Raw genomic sequence first — 17545 nt, 5'->3', positions numbered from 1 at the left:
ACCTTCCAGGCATTTATTTCAAGCAGAATAATCAAAATGGGCCATTTTGATTTTCATGGATACCTAAATTATTTTAGCTCTTTTACCAAACAACCTCTAATCAAGATTCTGTTAATAAGTTAAATTCATATAAACATTTTACAGCAAAAAAAAAAAAAATCTAGCTATTCTAAAAATTTTGCTATTCTAGCAAAAAAATCACATTATTTTTATAGCTCTAATGAGAATCCTGTACCACCAGAAATGATGTAAAATAATCCACCTGCAGTAGAGTTGACCCAGTGAGTGCTCACATTTTGCATCCCACAAATCCCTTCCAGCCCCAAATGATGTAAAATCCTGAATAAAAACCAGACATATTTTTACTCAGGTAAGTTGTGCTTTAAGTGCACAACTCTGCAATGAAGTTTGGGATTCTTTAAGCAGAGGGCAGTATTACATCAGGAAATGGTTATTAAAGTTACCTGCTCCACAGCATGTGAGATTACAGCACTGCCATTTAACAGACATATTCCAGGTAACTGATTTTATGGATATATAAAGTTTCAGAAAGTACAGCTATATTCAATTATGACAGAAAATTATAGACAAGGGAGCACTGCAGCTTCCTCCTACACTTTGCTAAGAATAAAAAAAAAATCTTCTTGTCAATGCGTTGTTTTACTTTGACCCAGTCCCTTGAATCCCAAAGGGTTTTACCCTTCTCTCCTCAAATTAGCAGATCATGAAATATAAATATTCCAGCTACTCTGACCATTCATCCTTTAAATCCACACGTCCTCCCATCCCTCCTGGACCTGGCACTGCAGGAATAACTCCTCTGAGCATCCTTTGATGCTCTGGTCCTCCTGGCTCCTGCAATCCCCAATCCTGCTGCTCCTGTAATGGCAAAGTGGGAGCTGAAAACGCAGCCAGGAGATAAAATCCCCCAGCAGAGGCTCAGCCTTAGAACTTTCCCTCCTGTTCTGACATTTGTGTAACATTCAGAGGCCTCTTGCTCACACAGAGATGTTCCTCTCCTCCAGCCAAGCGCCTTCAGATGGGAAGAATTATCTATTCCTCACTGACATCTTCCACTAAATGGAACATTTAATTAATTTGGTCCAAGGCCAGTCTGATCTCTTTTTTGCTCGCATGAAGACGAGCACAACTTGTAACTCCCTGGCACCGCTTCTGCTCCTCCTCCTCCCCCTCAAAAGGAACTTTAGTTGTTTACAGAATAGATACAAGAAAATCCAAGCTGGTACAGTGACACATCATTAGTTAAAAATACACCACGGCATAAAGAGCTTTAGTGCCGAGAGCGCGGCGGAATGCGGAATGACACGAAAATGGCTTAGGAAGGAAAATGAAAGTCATCTGGAAAGTGGTGATTTTTTTTTTTTTTTCCCCTGCTACAGGCTGGAACAGAACAAAAAAAAAAAGACTGCAAGCACTTTGCGTTACTGCAGAAAGTCGACTTTAGTGCAATTAACCGAGTCGGAAATACGGCATAAAGGGTTATGAAAATACATGAAATGTGTTACCAGCTCTAAAATGCAGATGGTAAACAGAGAGTGTGAGGAGGTGGGGAAAGGTCTCAAAAGCAAACCCAAAGTGCAGGTCCCTGGCCAGAGGACAATTTGTGATTTGCAGCAAGTTGCACTGAAGGAAGCACTGAAGACAGAGAGATGGAAATGCAGCAGAGATGAGAGAGGAGCTCCTGGGGAGATTCCTGTGCAAAGCCCAAAGCCAGAGAGCCCCACGTTGGGTCTGAGAGCCACAAAGGGCTGGGACTGCACACAGAGCACAGCACAGGCTGAGCCCAGCCCAAACCCACAGCTCAACTTCCAGAGCTGAGAGCTTTCTGTGAGAGAGAAAAGCTCAGATCTGGCCTGAGGTTGGTGATGATGCTGCCTCACAGCCCAGGCTGCTGGGGAGAGCCCAGGTTCACATCTCACCACAGAAATATGCGCAGAGACCCTCTGAAATAAACCACTTACACCTTGATTTGAAACAGAGTTGAGATTAAATTAATTGAAAACCAGCAGGTGAAATGTACTCAGGGAACAGGATCTGCACAAGACCTGCAGACTGGTTTGGGAAGGACCTTAAATCCCATCCAGTGCCACCCTTGGTATGACAGGGACACCTTCCACTGTCCCAGGCTGCTCCAAATCCTATCCAGCCCAGCCTTGGGCACTGCCAGGGATCCAGGGGCAGCCACATTTCCTCACCATCCTCACAGAGAAGAATTTCTCCCTAAGTGACCAATCTTCCACTTCCTGAAATCAGAGCGAGGCGGCCCCAAGCACAGCCAAGGCATTTGGAATGCTGGAAAGCTGAAGATCAGACAGTGTAAGATCTTGATGCATAAAAAGAAATTATGAGCAACACATTCCTGTAGCTGCAGCAAAAAGAATTACCAATATGAGATAATAGTGGGGGCTTGAGTTCCAGGGGTGTAACAAAGCACAACCCACTGCAGCTTCAGTGCTGCCAGAGGAGTCTCCAAGAAAAGGCGAAAGAGATGCTCTAGTGACATATTAAAGGGAAAAAAAAAAAAAAAAAAAAAAAAAAAAAACCCCACAAAACCAGAGGTAGCTCTAATCATCATCATCCTCCGATGAGGTGTTTTAATTCTAGGATAACAGACTGTGGCAAAACCTAAATAAAAATAAAGAAAATCAGGACACATCTGTTCAGCATGAAAACATTTTTTTTCCCCTCCCCATCTGCTTCCTGTGGAAGAAAAAAGACTTCAAGGACTGTGCTGAAGATAAGATCTCCTGTATCAAAGCAGGTGATACAGTAGAATTGTGATAATTCTTGTGGAATGAGAGGAACCAAGATTAAGAGGAAAATGAAGAAATAAGAGATCTTTGAACTGCTTTGAAGTAGGGCACCAAAAAAAAGCTGATCCAAATTCCCATTAACTTCAGCAGCGCATGAAATGCGGTTTTACTGCCTGCAATGGCTCCGTGTTCTGGAAATTGCAATAATGGGCAGTTAAAGTCTGGAAACACAGGGATTACAGGCACTGAGTCAGCAGCACAGGGGAAAACACAGATCTAATAGGAGCAGGGACACAGGGAAGAGCTGATGGCCAGGAGTTGTTTGGTGTGAAGAGGAATGAAAATAGTGGCTGTGAGACTCAAGTGATAACTCCTAAAAGATTTAGAAGGGTTGAGGGAGTTGAAGTGTTGAGAAAAAGAGCAGGAGGAATTACAGACTGGAGATAAAAAGTGAGTCATGTTCCAATTCCTTCTCTGTGCCACATGGTGTATCGAGGACAGCTGCCACTCAATAAAGCCTAAAATAACATTTTACTAGAAAACTTTGAGTGGGGCAGTTGCACTGCATCACCTCCAAATGCAACAAAACCCACCAGAATTTGCAACATGTCACAGGGAGAATAATAATTTAAAAAGAACATTAAGAGAAATCAAACAAAATATGCATTTCCAAGTGAGGAGATAAATATGTTGTTCTTAAAATGGTATAAACAAGAACGATGATCAGTTTGAATGAATTAAACAAACCAAAACCATCTTATTTTCCTTCTCAATAAGGACAACTGTGATCCTGAAGAGCTAAGACTCAAAATTCAAAGAAAAAAGTACAAAATTGACCCAAAGGAATATTTCTCCTCCCTTCAGTTGGCAGATGGATCCCTTGAAGCAATGAATCCATTTGCCAAACACTTCCAGGGGGGACAAGGGATGCAAATTTGCACCCAAGACCAACATAAAGACAGAGAAACATTTCTTGAGTGACTCCCACTCCAACACCTTTATGCAGAATCATATCTTTATCTTTATTGAGAATTAAAAGGATGACAAAATGAGCTGTAGCAAAGATTAAGACTAAATATTTTAATCTGTCAAGCGAAGATTAATCTGAATTACAGATTTTCTGAATGACTTTTGTTTCTGTTTATTTTGAGGTATCAAATCTCTTTAAAAGGAGCAGTAAAATCAAAGTGTCCCACAGTGAACCAGGAGGGTGTTGGCAACATCAGGAGTTTCATCCAGACATTCCTTTAGTTTGGGGTTTCCAAATTTTTAGCCACATTTCTCAGTTTTACAGAATCCCAGACTGGTTTGGGACCTTAAAGCTCATCCAGTTCCACCCCTGGCCTTGAATCTGAGCAAAGAATTTCTTGCCACTGGTGCAGTATCAAACCTGGCAGCAACAATTCCACGTCCCACAATTCCAGCACCAGAACAAACCCTCGTGTTTGCCAATTTAGCAATTTTATTTCTGCCTTCTGAGGATGTGGGTTAAAAGGGGCACGAGAGCTGCACAGTCAGGACGCCTCATTTCCATCTCTAAAGTAAATGTTTAATATTCCAGGAGTGGGAAATTAATTTCCTAAATGTTAATTGATGCTATTTCGAATCGCTGAGGGCGCATTGGAGGCATTTGAGATGATTAACACAAGATTTGATGGCAAAGGAGCCATTTCAGAAATGGTCAGAGCCACAGACCTTCCTCCTGTCCCACCTGCAGCAAGAAACGCTCACTGAGAGCCAAGTGAAATTTATGGTGGGATTTATTCTGACTGAAATCCAACCATATTTTGTGTCCTTCACTAGAGGACAGAGTTGCTTTTAGGGGTATTTTGGGGTTTTTTTTGGATTTGTACCATGGACATCACTGATGACACAAGTGGAGGCTCTTCAAGCCACTCAGCTCCTCATTAAATAATGAAAATAACTAAACAATCCAAATAATTGAAAGAAAAAACTACCAAAAAAACTCCCTCAATTGATTTACAGCCCCACGGCCCAAGCAGCATCCCACAGGATGTGTTTCTTCCAGCCTTGCAGGACAAACTACAACTCTCAATCCAACCATCTCTAAACCTGATTTTGTGTCCTTCACTAGAGGACAGAGCTGCTTTTAGGGGTGTTTTGGGGTTTTTTTTGGACTTGCACCATGGACATCACTGATGACACAAGTGGAGGCTCTTCAAGCCACTCAGCCCCTCATTAAATAATGAAAATAACTAAACAATCCAAATAATTGGAAGAAAAAACTATCAAAAAACCTCCCTCAATTGATTTACAGCCCCACGGCCCAAGCAGCATCCCACAGGATGTTCTTCCAGCCTTGCAGGACAAACTACAACTCTCAATCCAACCATCTCCAAACCTGATTTTGTGTCCTTCACTAGAGGACAGAGCTGCTTTTAGGGGCATTTTGGGGTTGTTTTTTTTTGGATTTGCACTGTGGACATCACTGATGACACAAGTCAAGCCACTCAGCCCCTCATTAAATAATGAAAATGACTAAATAATCCAAATAATTGGAAGAAAAAACTATCAAAAAACTCCCTCTATTGATTTACAGCCCCCACAGCTCAAGCAGCATCCCACAGGATGTTCTTCTTCCAGCCTTGCAGGACAAACTACAACTCTCAATCCAACCATCTCCAAACCTGATTTTGTGTCCTTCACTAGAGGACAGAGCTGCTTTTAGGGGTGTTTTGGGGTTTTTTTTGGACTTGCACCATGGACATCACTGATGACACAAGTGGAGGCTCTTCAAGCCACTCAGCCCCTCATTAAATAATGAAAATAACTAAACAATCCAAATAATTGGAAGAAAAAACTACCAAAAAAACTCCCTCTATTGATTTACAGCCCCACGGCCCAAGCAGCATCCCACAGGATGTTCTTCCAACCTTGCAGGACAAACTACAACTCCCACCTCGGATAATCCATGAAAAAAAAAAAGTGTCAGTGCTTGAAGAGTGAGCAGCAATCCAAACTCTAAGATGTGCTGGGGAAAAAACACATCTGTCTGGGAGGAAATGAGGACTTCTCCTGGCTGCAGCACTGCCACTCCAGCATTTCTCAGGAGCTCTACACTCACTTTAAGCAGCCCTGGAGGCAGCAGCCACCACGAGATCCAGGATGACGGATGTTCCATCTCCGACTGCAAATCCCACTGTGATTTTAATTGAATCCCAGCAGCCATTTTATTTATTTTTTTTTTTCTCTCCACTCTCTATTTCCTCCCCTTGCTCCCAGTGATTCAGCAGTTTATTCCTCACTACACTAATCCCTCCAGAAGACAGTTTTTCTCAGCAGTGCTTGTGACAGCAGCTGCCCATATCGCTGCTGTTTGGGGCTTTTTTATTATTATTATTAAATAGGAATTTATCTCAGAAACGCTTTGGATTTCAGGCTCCACCACTTTTCCAGCCATGAGAAGCATCACACTCTGCTGGTCCATTCTCCCAGCTCAGCTGATGACAGTGTTGCAGGAATTAAAAAAAGGAGACATAAAAAAAAATGGAAATCTGGAGCCCAGAGGATGAGAAACAGGCAGTGACACCTGGAACCTAAACCAGCTGTGAAATGCTCTATAGAATATCTGGAAAATAGATGTTTGCTGTTTACAGGGGACTCCACAAATAGATGTTTGAGTTACTCGCCTAAGAGATGCAGAAATTAATTTAATAAGAGGGAAAAAAATAAATATAGGGAAAACAAACTGCCAGGACCCACCTGTGGCAGAACTCCCAGCAACTCCTATCACCCAACACCACCTTGGAATCCAGGCTGACACATCCTGACCCAGCTATTCAGGCAGAGGCTTAAAACTCTGTCTTAGTGACTCTTTCTTGTCGTAATGAACAGTTTAAAAACACCATAATTGCTTCTGACCATAATCATCCAACAGCCATGAGCTGTTTATCTCGGAAAAAATTAATCCTCAAAGGGTGACCCTCATGTCCACAACGTGCTCTCAGTCATGGAGAGTGATTGATAAGTTATTCCAAGCCAGTCCACTGGTAGTGGCATTTTATCATCAAAGCTTCCCTTGCCCTTAATCAAAGGCTAATTCAACATGAAATCCTTAAATATGGGCTGCACCACGAGATAAAGTTAGCAACCTTGAAAAGGCTGGGGAAATGGCAATTTGCACACACAAACACGAGATTGAGAGCTCCCATCATAACCTGCCTCATCAATCACGAGCAGCAGAGGCTTTAACGGGACTGTTTCCAGAGTATATTAAACTTCACGACATCTTAACCTTCTTGTAAGGCCACAATAATCTCTTTTACAATATCAAACAAGTGCAGAAGGGCAGACTCGCTCTGTGCCAAAGTATTTCTGGTGTCAGATTGTAGAATTAACAGCCTTGCTGCCTTCCCAGACACTCCTCAGTGTCATTTCAGCCCCATATTCCCACTCAGGGAACACGGACAACGCATCTCACATCTTTTCTCTGAGAGAAAATACTCTGAAATGCTGGAATGAGGCACATCCCTCGAGTTACCACCTGGTGATTACCTGTTCTTCCAAAAATCTCTTTGCGAGGAAAAGATCTGGCCAGGCACCTGTGACTGAACTCAGCTTCATCCCAATTTTTGTTCAAGTATTTACCATCATCTTAAAGCGAAAAGTCAAGTCAAGAGGACTCCATCCTAAATATTAGTCAAGTTTAAAACAAACAAACAAACAAACCCAAATATTTCAAGTCTCAAGAAAAATGAAGACTCTGCAATAATTAATTACAATCAGGGTTCTATCAAAAATGTTGCCATTTCACTCTGCTGCAAAGTCAGGATGTTCTCTCTCCTCTTCCTCTAAAAAACACAACTTAATCCACCATAAAGTGGCAGATTTGGCGATTCAGTTTAACGAATTACTTTAGAACAACCGACTCTGTTTTAATTTTGGAGGGGTTTTGGGTGGCACGAGGATAAAGAGGGAAGGAAGCAGCCAAGGAAAGGGATGGCAGAAGGAGAAAAGCAGGAGAAGGGAATCAGTCTGGGAGTGGGAGATAATAAAGAGGGAAAGAAAGGACACAGATTTTCAGAGGATTGGGAAAAGAGGAGGAGGACACGGTGGCAGATGTGTCAGACAACGAGGAGCCAGGCAAGGAGGACACTTGGGCATCCTGGGGAGCAGGAGGATGCCTGGAGATCACAAACAACTCTTGCTTTGAAGGAGGCATCTAAAATCTCCACATTGGAGGCAGTTCAGTGCCCATCCAAATAATCCTCTTACACACTGACCCCCAGCACTTCCAGCTGAGCCTGTTCCCACCTGGAACTGCCACACACAAAACAGTGACACACCAGGCAAAGGGGACACTGCCAGTGGACAAAACCAGTCCCAATCTCATCAAACCATACCCTGAAACCAACTGCTTTTCAAACTCTGCTCATCAAAAATCTCCTTTTCCAGAGCTCTTAGCCAGCACATTCAGTTTTAGGATGTTCCTCCAGCACAACTGGGCATTGTCTGCTGGTAATAATTCTAATTAAAACTGCACTCCGAGCCTGGCTGTGGGATACAAAGCACAGATGCTACAAACTCTAAGAGGACTGCTGGCCTGTCACTGTTTTAATTAGCCTGACAGGTAATCAAGTAGGATTTTGTAATTATACCACTACAGAGCACACAAGTGTTTCTTTTCAAATCCCTGCTCCTGGAGTCACTTTTGGTCAGTTTTGAGCCACAGGACCAGAAGCAAAAACCCAAACTTGGTTTCCTCAGGGCCTGGCTTTGACTCAGCAAGGCTGAGGAGAGTGGGACACAAACTCCTGCCCTCCCCCAGAGATGAGAGATGCATAAAAGCTGAATCTGCAGTCCCCAAATGTGTCATTTTGGCAAGTACAGCAGAGTGTGGGACCACTTTTCTCTCAAAAACACGCTGCGTTTGCTCTTTGAGAGCACGACACTGGCACCCAGGGCTGGGGCAGGGACAGATTCACTTTGGGCACACAAATTCACTGCTCAGGACATCTCAGCAGCCTGGGTGACACTGCTGTCCCCACTCCCCACACAAACCCAATTCTGCCTCATTTCCAGATCTAAACACCCCATAGGGCACCTTTTAATGTTCACATTCACCAAGTGCTTCCCCACATCAGCTTTTATTTCAAATATCCCTTCAGTGCCAGTGCCAGGGATGCCTTTTGAGGCCACCTAAAAACAGACCCCAGACAGAATTAAGGGAATAAAAAGCTGTTTTATTTATCGAAGGGCCTTCAGGGACATTTAGGGCAGAAAAATCACAACAAGTCAGGGGTTTTCACACTTTGATCAGTTTGGTCCATTTGCATTTTGGGGCTTCATCTCCCAATTCCAGCTCCAGGTAATGAAGTCATTGACCCTAAGTTTGCTGCCCCCAAGTCACTTTTGTTTCCATCTCTGGGGCCTGAGGCAGTGAGGGGTCCTTGATTGCCAGGCCTGGAGAGGAATTGTTGTGTCTGCCCCAAATGGGGAAGCAGCAGCTCCCACTGTGTGTGGAGTTTGGAGTTCTGCACTAAAGAATTGTAGGATTACTAATGTATTAAAAAACATAAAAAATAAAATCCTAAGGCATCACCAGAATGGAGGCTTTGAACCCAAATTCCAGTCACATCCTCACTAATAAGGAGTGTTTACCCAAGAGTTAAAGGCTCTGTAAACAGAAAGCAATTCCCATCCTCCTGTCTGGGCTGGTGTCAGCATTTGCAAACCATTTCCAGCGTGCCCAGAACTGCCTGCTCCAGTCCTCCACACTCCCTATCAAACTGGCATTTAAGGATTTGGAATGCAGAACACAAGGCTGCAGCCTAAAAATAATATCCTGAGATTTGATCCTGCACTTCTTATTCAGGCTCAATTAATCAAGGTTGCCTAACTCTTCACAAGTGCTTTTCATCAGCAGATTGAAAACACTTCCCACATGAAATGGGGATCAGCGGCTCCTTTTTCCTGTGGGGAACCTGAAAATGAGATTTCACCTGAGAAGGAGCTCTGAGGCTAATTTAGGAGTACTGTCCAAAGGGATGAGGAGTCCATTATTCAAAGTTATCTTTTATATGAAGAAATAAGCTGTTCCTTTCAGAGCACCAGGAAGACTAGAAAGTGATCTATCACAGGATTTATCGTGCTGTCTGTGAAAAACCTCACACCAAGACAGGACGTTCCCAAAGAGCCAGGCTCAATGGGAATATTTACTTGATCTCCATCCTCAGTTTTCATTGGGAACACCACCCAGGACTAAGGAAAAAACTCCCAAGAATTAAGAAATTAAGTATTTTTTTTGTCAGAAACCATCTGTAGTCTCTCTGAACAGATACAGCAATGACATCTAAAACTAAGACAACATTTATTTTTCAAACAATTGCAAGCTCTGAAAACATCTTGTTCTCCTTCGGAAACAACATAATTCAGACTTAAAAGCATGTTGGAAAAAAAACCAAAAAAACCCCCCAAAAAATCAAACAAACAAAAAAAAACCCAAAAAACCAAAAAAACCCACAAAAAAACAAAACAAAAAAACCCCTAAAGATAATTTCAGGTTCTATAGAAAAAAAACCCACCTCTCCACTAACAAGATTGATTCCCTTTGACATTCAAACTGAGAGGCCATTAAGAAAATTTGAGTTTCAGAAAAGCCACAGGTTTTTTTTTTTTAGACAAATTCAATTGCAGAGTCAATCATTCAATGATTAAACACCAATTTTGAAAATCTCTTTGACAAGAACAATAAGAACCTAATCAGAAAAAAAAAAAAGCCCCTGAAACATCATTGATACCAAGATATCAATGTCCTTTTGAAAAATATTAATTCTATAACTTCCATACATCCTGTTAAATATATATCACTTACAATTTTTTGTTTACAGTAATAGCTGTGGGCATTATTATATTCCACATTTGCCATAAACCTTCCAATGCAGAATTGCATAAATGCAACATAAACACAGATTTATAGATTCTTTTAAAAAGGGGAAATCAAAACCCCCAGTCAGGGCACAGAGAAACTCCAGGGCAAATTCTTTAAAGCACAAACAACGCAAAGGAGATTCTGACATTCAATGCAATGATGTTAAAAATAAAGGGAAATTAACATCAACACACCAGAATTAGGATTAAAGAATTGTTACCTTCTCCAGTGCATGATATGCAGCCTTCAGTCAAATTTCCAACACCTGAAAGAACAAAAATTCAAACAGAACATTGGTTATACTGATATTTTAAGGCACTAAATTAGTTCTTGTTGTTGTTAATTTGTTTTGCCTTGGATGGTTTTTATTTGCTATTTTCCAAGTGCCACGAGACAACAGCAGTGACCTGCTCAGATCCTTTTCCACTGCCTGATTCAGCTCCCCCCAATCCATGAGGTCTCTTTTCCAAAACCTCCAGCTTTGCTCCATCCCCCCGACCCTGAACTTCAACCTTTCTACTTGGGATGACTCAAACTTTTAATTTTTTTTTCCACCTCTGACTTCATTAAACGCTGCAACTCTTCCAGTTGATAACTCAGCACAGCTCTCAACCTAAATCCCACAAAAAATGCTGAGGCAGAGCCATTTCCCATTAGATCATCCAAACCACATGCTAATAAAATTGGAAAAAAAAATAGGAAAAAAAACACAGGGAATTTATTTAATACATTTATTTAATACATGCCTTAAACCTAAAGCTTCACATGGTTGGTGGCTGGGTGTGGGTCACACAGAGAGAACATATGGCAAATGGAGATGATGTTTATGAAACTAGAATTCAGTGGGCACCAGAAATGCAGAAAAAAAAAAAAAAAAAAAATAGAAGGAAATACAAGCTCCTTTTTTTTTTTTTTTTTTTTTTCCTTGCACTATCAACACATCCCAGATAGGAGAGGCAGAAAAAGAATTCTGATATTTTGCCTGAAGATAAGCACCCATGTCCTCTGGGTTGTAGCTTGAATTCCAATTTGATATGAGGAAGCTACAACCAGAGGACACCCCTGCTCCTGAAGGCCCTGAAAATGAGATATTGAGAAGAAATTCCTCCCTGTGAGGGGCTGGGATGGAATTCCCAGAGAACTGGGAATTTGGGAAGTTCTCAAGGCCGGGTTGGTCAGGGATTGGAGCAGCCTGGATAGTGGAAGGTGGCAGGGATTTGAAACCCCTTCCAATCTGAACCTTTCTGGAATTCTGTGGATATAAAAAGCTATATAATATATATATATATATATATATAAAATATATATACACCACATTTTGCACTGGGGAATTGCACCCCTGGAAGTCAAAAGGGATATTTTGCCTTAATTTATCATGGATGTACCACCCCCATCCATCAGCAGCTTTCAGCAAGGACATGGTCTGACATCTCCCAGCCTGAGAGCTCCACACATGGACCACGGTGACACTGCTGTCCCCACTCCCCACACAAACCCAATTCTGCCTCGTGGTGCCATTTCCAGACCAAACACCCCACAGGGCACCTTTTAATGGTTCACATTCACCAAGTGCTTCCCCACATCAGCTTTTATTTCAAATATCCCTTCACTGCCAGTGCTGCCTTTTGGGGCCACCTAAAAACAGACCTCAGACAGAATTAAGGGAATAAAAAGCTGTTCTATTTATTGAAGGACCTTCAGATACCTTTAGGGCAGAAAAATCACACCCAAAATCACAACAAGTCACGGGTTTTCACACTTTGATACGTTTGGTCCAATTTTGGGGTTCATCTCCCAATTCCAGCTCCAGGTAATGAAGTCATTGACCCCAAGTTTGCTGCCCCCAAGTCACTTTTGTTTCCATCTCTGAGGCCTGAGGCAGTGAGGGGTCCTTGATTGCCAGGCCTGGAGAGGAATTGTTGTGTCTGCCCAGAATGGGGAAGCAGCAGCTCACAGTGTGTGTGGAGTTTGGAGTTCTGCACTAAAGAACTGCAGGGTTACAAATAAATGAAATACATGAAAACCCCCATTTGCATTTTTGGGGTTCATCTCCCAATTCCAGCTCCAGGTAATGAAGTCATTGACCCCAAGTTTGCTGCCCCCAAGTCACTTTTGTTTCCCTCTCTCAGGTCTGAGGCAGTGAGGGGTCCTTGATTCCCTGGAGAGGGAATCCAGCTCTCTGTGGCTTGCACAGCTCTATTTCCCTGCTGGAGGGAAAAGCTTCTCTCCCAGTTCAGGACACCTGGAGGGGGGAACAGGTGGCATCCAGCACCAGCCCTGGGTCTGGGAAAGCTTTTCCACAAGGAACAGGTGTTGCTTCGGGTATCTGTCTCTCAGGCCAGCCCAGCGGTTGGGTGGACCACCCTGCCAGCTCGGATACGCCTCAACAGGACCTTTGTGTGGGTTTTGGCTCCGCAGCACTTTTCCCTTCGCTGTCACGGCTGTGGTTCGAAAGAGGGGACACTCTCGAGGCTTGAGGACAAAGGTTTTATTCGGGGATCACAGGGGCAGTCCCTGGTCCCAGGCCTGTGCCTCAGGAGAGTGACCCAGGGCCTGGTCTGCAGGGGGTTTTTGTTCACCAGAAATCTCAGGGGTGGGCACAGGTTACAAACCAATAGAACAAAGCAAGGTGGCTAATGCCAACTGCAATACACAAACTTCAACAAATCAGGTAAATTGGGGTGGGGTCTTTGGGTGATCCACCAACCACTGGCCGACACCTCTCAGAAAGTTTCGGGCCTGGGAGATTGATGGACAAGGAGGGGGAGAAGATACATTGGGATGAGGGAAAAGACAATGGGATGACCAAACTCCAGGCAGAGGCTTAGGTTGTCCTGGAAACTCTTATCAACTTCTGATAAGAACATTCCAGGACAGGAGCTTTTGTCTAGCTAGGGTTAAAATCCAAACCATACCAAACTTACAACTAAAAACCCTATAAAACAATTCCAGCAGCCCCACAAACAGGCTCGAGGCAGGCAGAGCCAGATGGAGCCCACCGAAGTGAGCACAGCGCCGCGGAGAGCGTGTAAATATTTGACATTCAGAGCCACGCTAATTAGACATCGAGAAGAAACGAAAAAAGGTTTCGTACCAATCAAAATATTACTCTGTTTACTGTAACTGTTCAACTTATCACTTCACTCAGGGAAAGTTTGGGAGAGAACAAACCCGCACGAGTCAAGCGACGCTCCAACGCACCAACGTCGCTGTATTTTTAGACACCTACAAAGCTGAAAACAAAGTGGAAAAAAACCCCAAAAAACTGCAGTTCTGACTTAGCCAAGCCTGATCTCTTGAGTACAACGAGATTTTGAGCCCATCCACCTCCCCAAGCAGCCCTGAGCTCCTGTGGGCACTCAAGGCACAGGAGGTGTCTCATAGAACACCCACCACGCTCTGGGTTTTTGTTTTTCCCTGCCTGTCGTGCCTGTGTGCAGAACCCAGCCAGGGTGGCTTTTTTTTGGCATTGAACGTGGGAGACTCTGGATGAAATCTTGGTTTTTTCTCTTCCCCCACGCCTCCCCTCCCAGAAAATGCAGTTACTACCAGGCTCATTAGTGACTTCTCCTGCTGGAGCTGCTCATGTTGGGTGGGCTCTCACTGCAGCACAAACCTCATCCCCCACAAGCCCAGCCACAACTTCATCATTTTGGGGTGGAAGGAACAGGTGACAGGTTGAAAAACCTCCACATTCTGGTTCTGTCTCCTTAGCAGACACAAATCCACCCAAATCCTTCAGAAACTGCAGGTTCCAACAACAGGAACACTTCTGTGGACAATTTCTCGAAATGGGAAATTTTTCGCATTTTTCAAATTCCAAAAGAATGTCTTGCCTTGGCAGGGAGATACTGAGTCAAACCAGAATATTCTCAGATTCGGAATATTCTGTTTTCAGCACAGGATTTCATCCCACAGGAATTGCAAGACGCTCTTGATAAAACCTGCAGATTTTGGTGCTCAGGTGGTGACCTGGCAGTGCTGGACTCCCTCTCACAGGGGCTTTTCCCACCTTTAAAATTCTGTGTTGGAGATGGTGAATAAATCAATTCATAATAAATCATTCGATAAATCAATAAATAAATCAATTGTGCACTGAACCTGAATTTCCTTGCTAGAAAACCTGAAGCTTTTAAGTCATATTCTCCCCAAACATTGGCAGTGCCCAAGAAATTTTGCTAAATAATAAAGAAACCTCCCTTAGCCTGGAGGAAACCCCACACCTTCATCCCAAGTGAAAAACAACCTGGAGCAGGCACTGAGGGGCACAGACTCTGCTCCCTCCCTCAGGTGACACTGTGGAAGACAACACATTAAAATCTGAATTTAGCAGGTTCAGTATTTTTTGCATCCCTTGTCAACAGAAGGCTTTGAAAAAAAACCAACTTCAGAATATGGAGAGGAAGTTTTCTCCAAAGGAAAAGGCAACAAGACTCTTTTAGTGCAGCTCCCCAGTCACCACTGCAGTCGTTCTTGAAGCTGTAACTCCCAAAAAAAAATACCCCAAGAAAGTCAAGTTTTGTGCAAGCTTCATTTCATGTAAAGGAACAGCACATCCTTCAAGAGAGGGAAAAAAAAAAAAAAAAAAACGACTTAAGGAGAGAAAATAAAAATAGAGAGGATTCATTTCACAGTAATACTGTGTGTTTGCACAGAAAAAAATTCCACTTTTTTTAAAAAAATTTTTTTATTTTGTGGAGGCAGTTCTTTGGGAGCTGGCAAGAGGGAGCACTGATGAGAGCCTGGAGAAGTGCTGATCCCTCATCTGCTGCCAGCACAAATCCATACATTACACTGGGAGTTTGTATTGACACAAAGCAGTGCAGCTGAAAGCAGCATTCCCAGAGAAACCCGAGGGGCATTTCTCCACCTGGAAGATTTTTTAGCATCATTTGCAGATCCTGCCATGCCTAATGCATTTTTCCTCAGAGCACCTGGAGATGAGGCTGAGGTGTTTTTCCCTGGGGATGGAAACCAAGCCTGGCCCAGGACAGGGACATTACTGAGCACCAGGCTGGGATTCCTCAACTCCAAATTCTCCCTTGATCACTTCAAGCACACAACAGCTCATTTGCTGATTATTTTTATCTTTTTACTGTCCCTGGCTCTACTTTATGGAACCAGCCTCCTCTGGCACAGATTTGCATCTCCTGCCAAACCACAGACTCATCTTATCTTCCAAACTCATTTTTTAACCAAGATTAAATGATGACATTTTTTGCATCTCTGCTTCACTCCAGTCTCAAATTAGACACTCCAGGAGCCCTCAGACTGCAGATTTGTCTTTATCTCAACCCTCCTGTACACTGTAAAGATCTTTTCCTGCTCCTGTTTTCTAATATGAACTTCCAAACCTTCCACACAATATTCTCTAATCAGGCTCAAGGAACATGAGGCTCATTAATAAATACTAATAAATAACCAAGTGCATCTGAACTTGCTCTTGCTTCTTTTCATTTCCAGCAGCCCTCAAGAGGAAAACTGCTCTGTTGCCATCCCTATTCCTGCTCCAAGAGGACATTCCTGGGACAAAACCCACAGCTCTGCCCTAATCCTGGCTCTGCTCCTTTCCAAAACAAAGGCAGAGGATGCAAACTCTGAGTTTTCTGGATCAGCATCACCCCCAGGGGCAGCCCAGCCCTTCCTCCTCCTGCTCACCAGTTCCAGCAGTGGATTGATTATGGGAGCTCCAAGGAACAGACAAGAGTTTTCTGGAGCTGCAATATCAATCCCATGTGCAGAAGCATTTCCTGTGCATTTAAACACTGTTTAGTGAGTCAGCCAAAAATCATTCTGTGAGTGTCATTTATCTCCTGAAGGAAAAACTTCCAGCAGCTTCATCCCAGGGACTGAGGGCTTGCACTTCCAAGCAAAATTCTGTCAGAATAAACATCTCATGTGATTTATTCCAACAAAAAAAAAAAGTGTAAAAAATAAATATTTCAAACTCTTGTTTGGTCTCATTGAGTGGAGATGAGCATCACAAATTTATATTGGATTTTCAGGCTCTACAATTCCATTTGTTCCGTTGTTTCATTTGCTTCACAAATGAAAAGAACGCTGAGATTTCTCTGACAACCTCCCCAAACCATTGTGGTGTCTCTGTTTATTATCACCATCAAAGGGATTCACCAGTTGATTCCTGAACTGAACGTGTAAGGTGCAGAACCCTAAAAATTGGTCTCTACTACTTAAAATGGGTTTTCCTGCTCCATTAAAAAAAAAAAAAAAACCCAAAAAAAAAAAAAAAAAAAAAAAAAAAAAACCAAAAAAAAAAACCACCAAACTTTTACTGACTGTAAAAAAACTTTTGACTGCACTGAGAAGAAGCACCTGTCTGAAAGATGTTCCCCTAAAGCTGTTTCCCCACAGAGATTCAGGTACCAGGAAAAAGCCCAGGATAACTCCAGGAGCTGCACTGGAGAGGATGATGCGTTCATCGCCTTCCTACTCAAAATGCAAAATAATGACACGAATTAAATTGGTTTTCATTGCCTGAGCGATGCCTCTGCCTCTCCAAACTGCTGATCAAGAGATCCTCTTCTCATTTGCACAGAGCCCATCAACCTCCCAGAGGTCACTGAGCTGAAATTGTCAGGTTTTGGTGACACAAAGGGACAGTTCTGACACAGTCACATTTGAGGCTTGGGGCTTTTTCGTACCAACATAAAAATCTTCATTTCACTCTCCAAGCAGCAGAAGGGGATGGGTTGTACCAGCTCTTAAGGAGCACATTTTAGTCACCATCACCATAAGCTGTAGGTTAATAATTCTCATTTTAATGAGGTGTCAGAGCTGGGAAGCTGCACCAGACCCAATTCACGCCCTGTCCCAGGGAGCTGAGGCTGTGTGAGCTCCCCAAGCCCTCCCCAGCCCCTGC

The 17545-nt window shown here is 43.1% G+C and overlaps 1 protein-coding gene across 1 annotated transcript in view; it reads right to left on the bottom strand.

The window, feature by feature from the left end:
- The window catches only part of LOC310913719 (contactin-4), a 276613-nt gene that overhangs the window by 227395 nt on the left and 31673 nt on the right, over positions 1 to 17545 (bottom strand). Inside the window, exon 2 of the mRNA XM_083869370.1 lies at positions 10886 to 10930. The gene's annotated coding sequence lies outside the window, so the exon portion shown is untranslated. The remainder of the gene's footprint in view (positions 1 to 10885; positions 10931 to 17545) is intronic.

Source organism: Zosterops lateralis, assembly GCF_965231275.1.
Source record: "Zosterops lateralis genome assembly, chromosome: 11".
Lineage (NCBI taxonomy): Eukaryota > Metazoa > Chordata > Aves > Passeriformes > Zosteropidae > Zosterops > Zosterops lateralis.
This window is presented reverse-complemented; position numbering and strand designations above follow the sequence as displayed.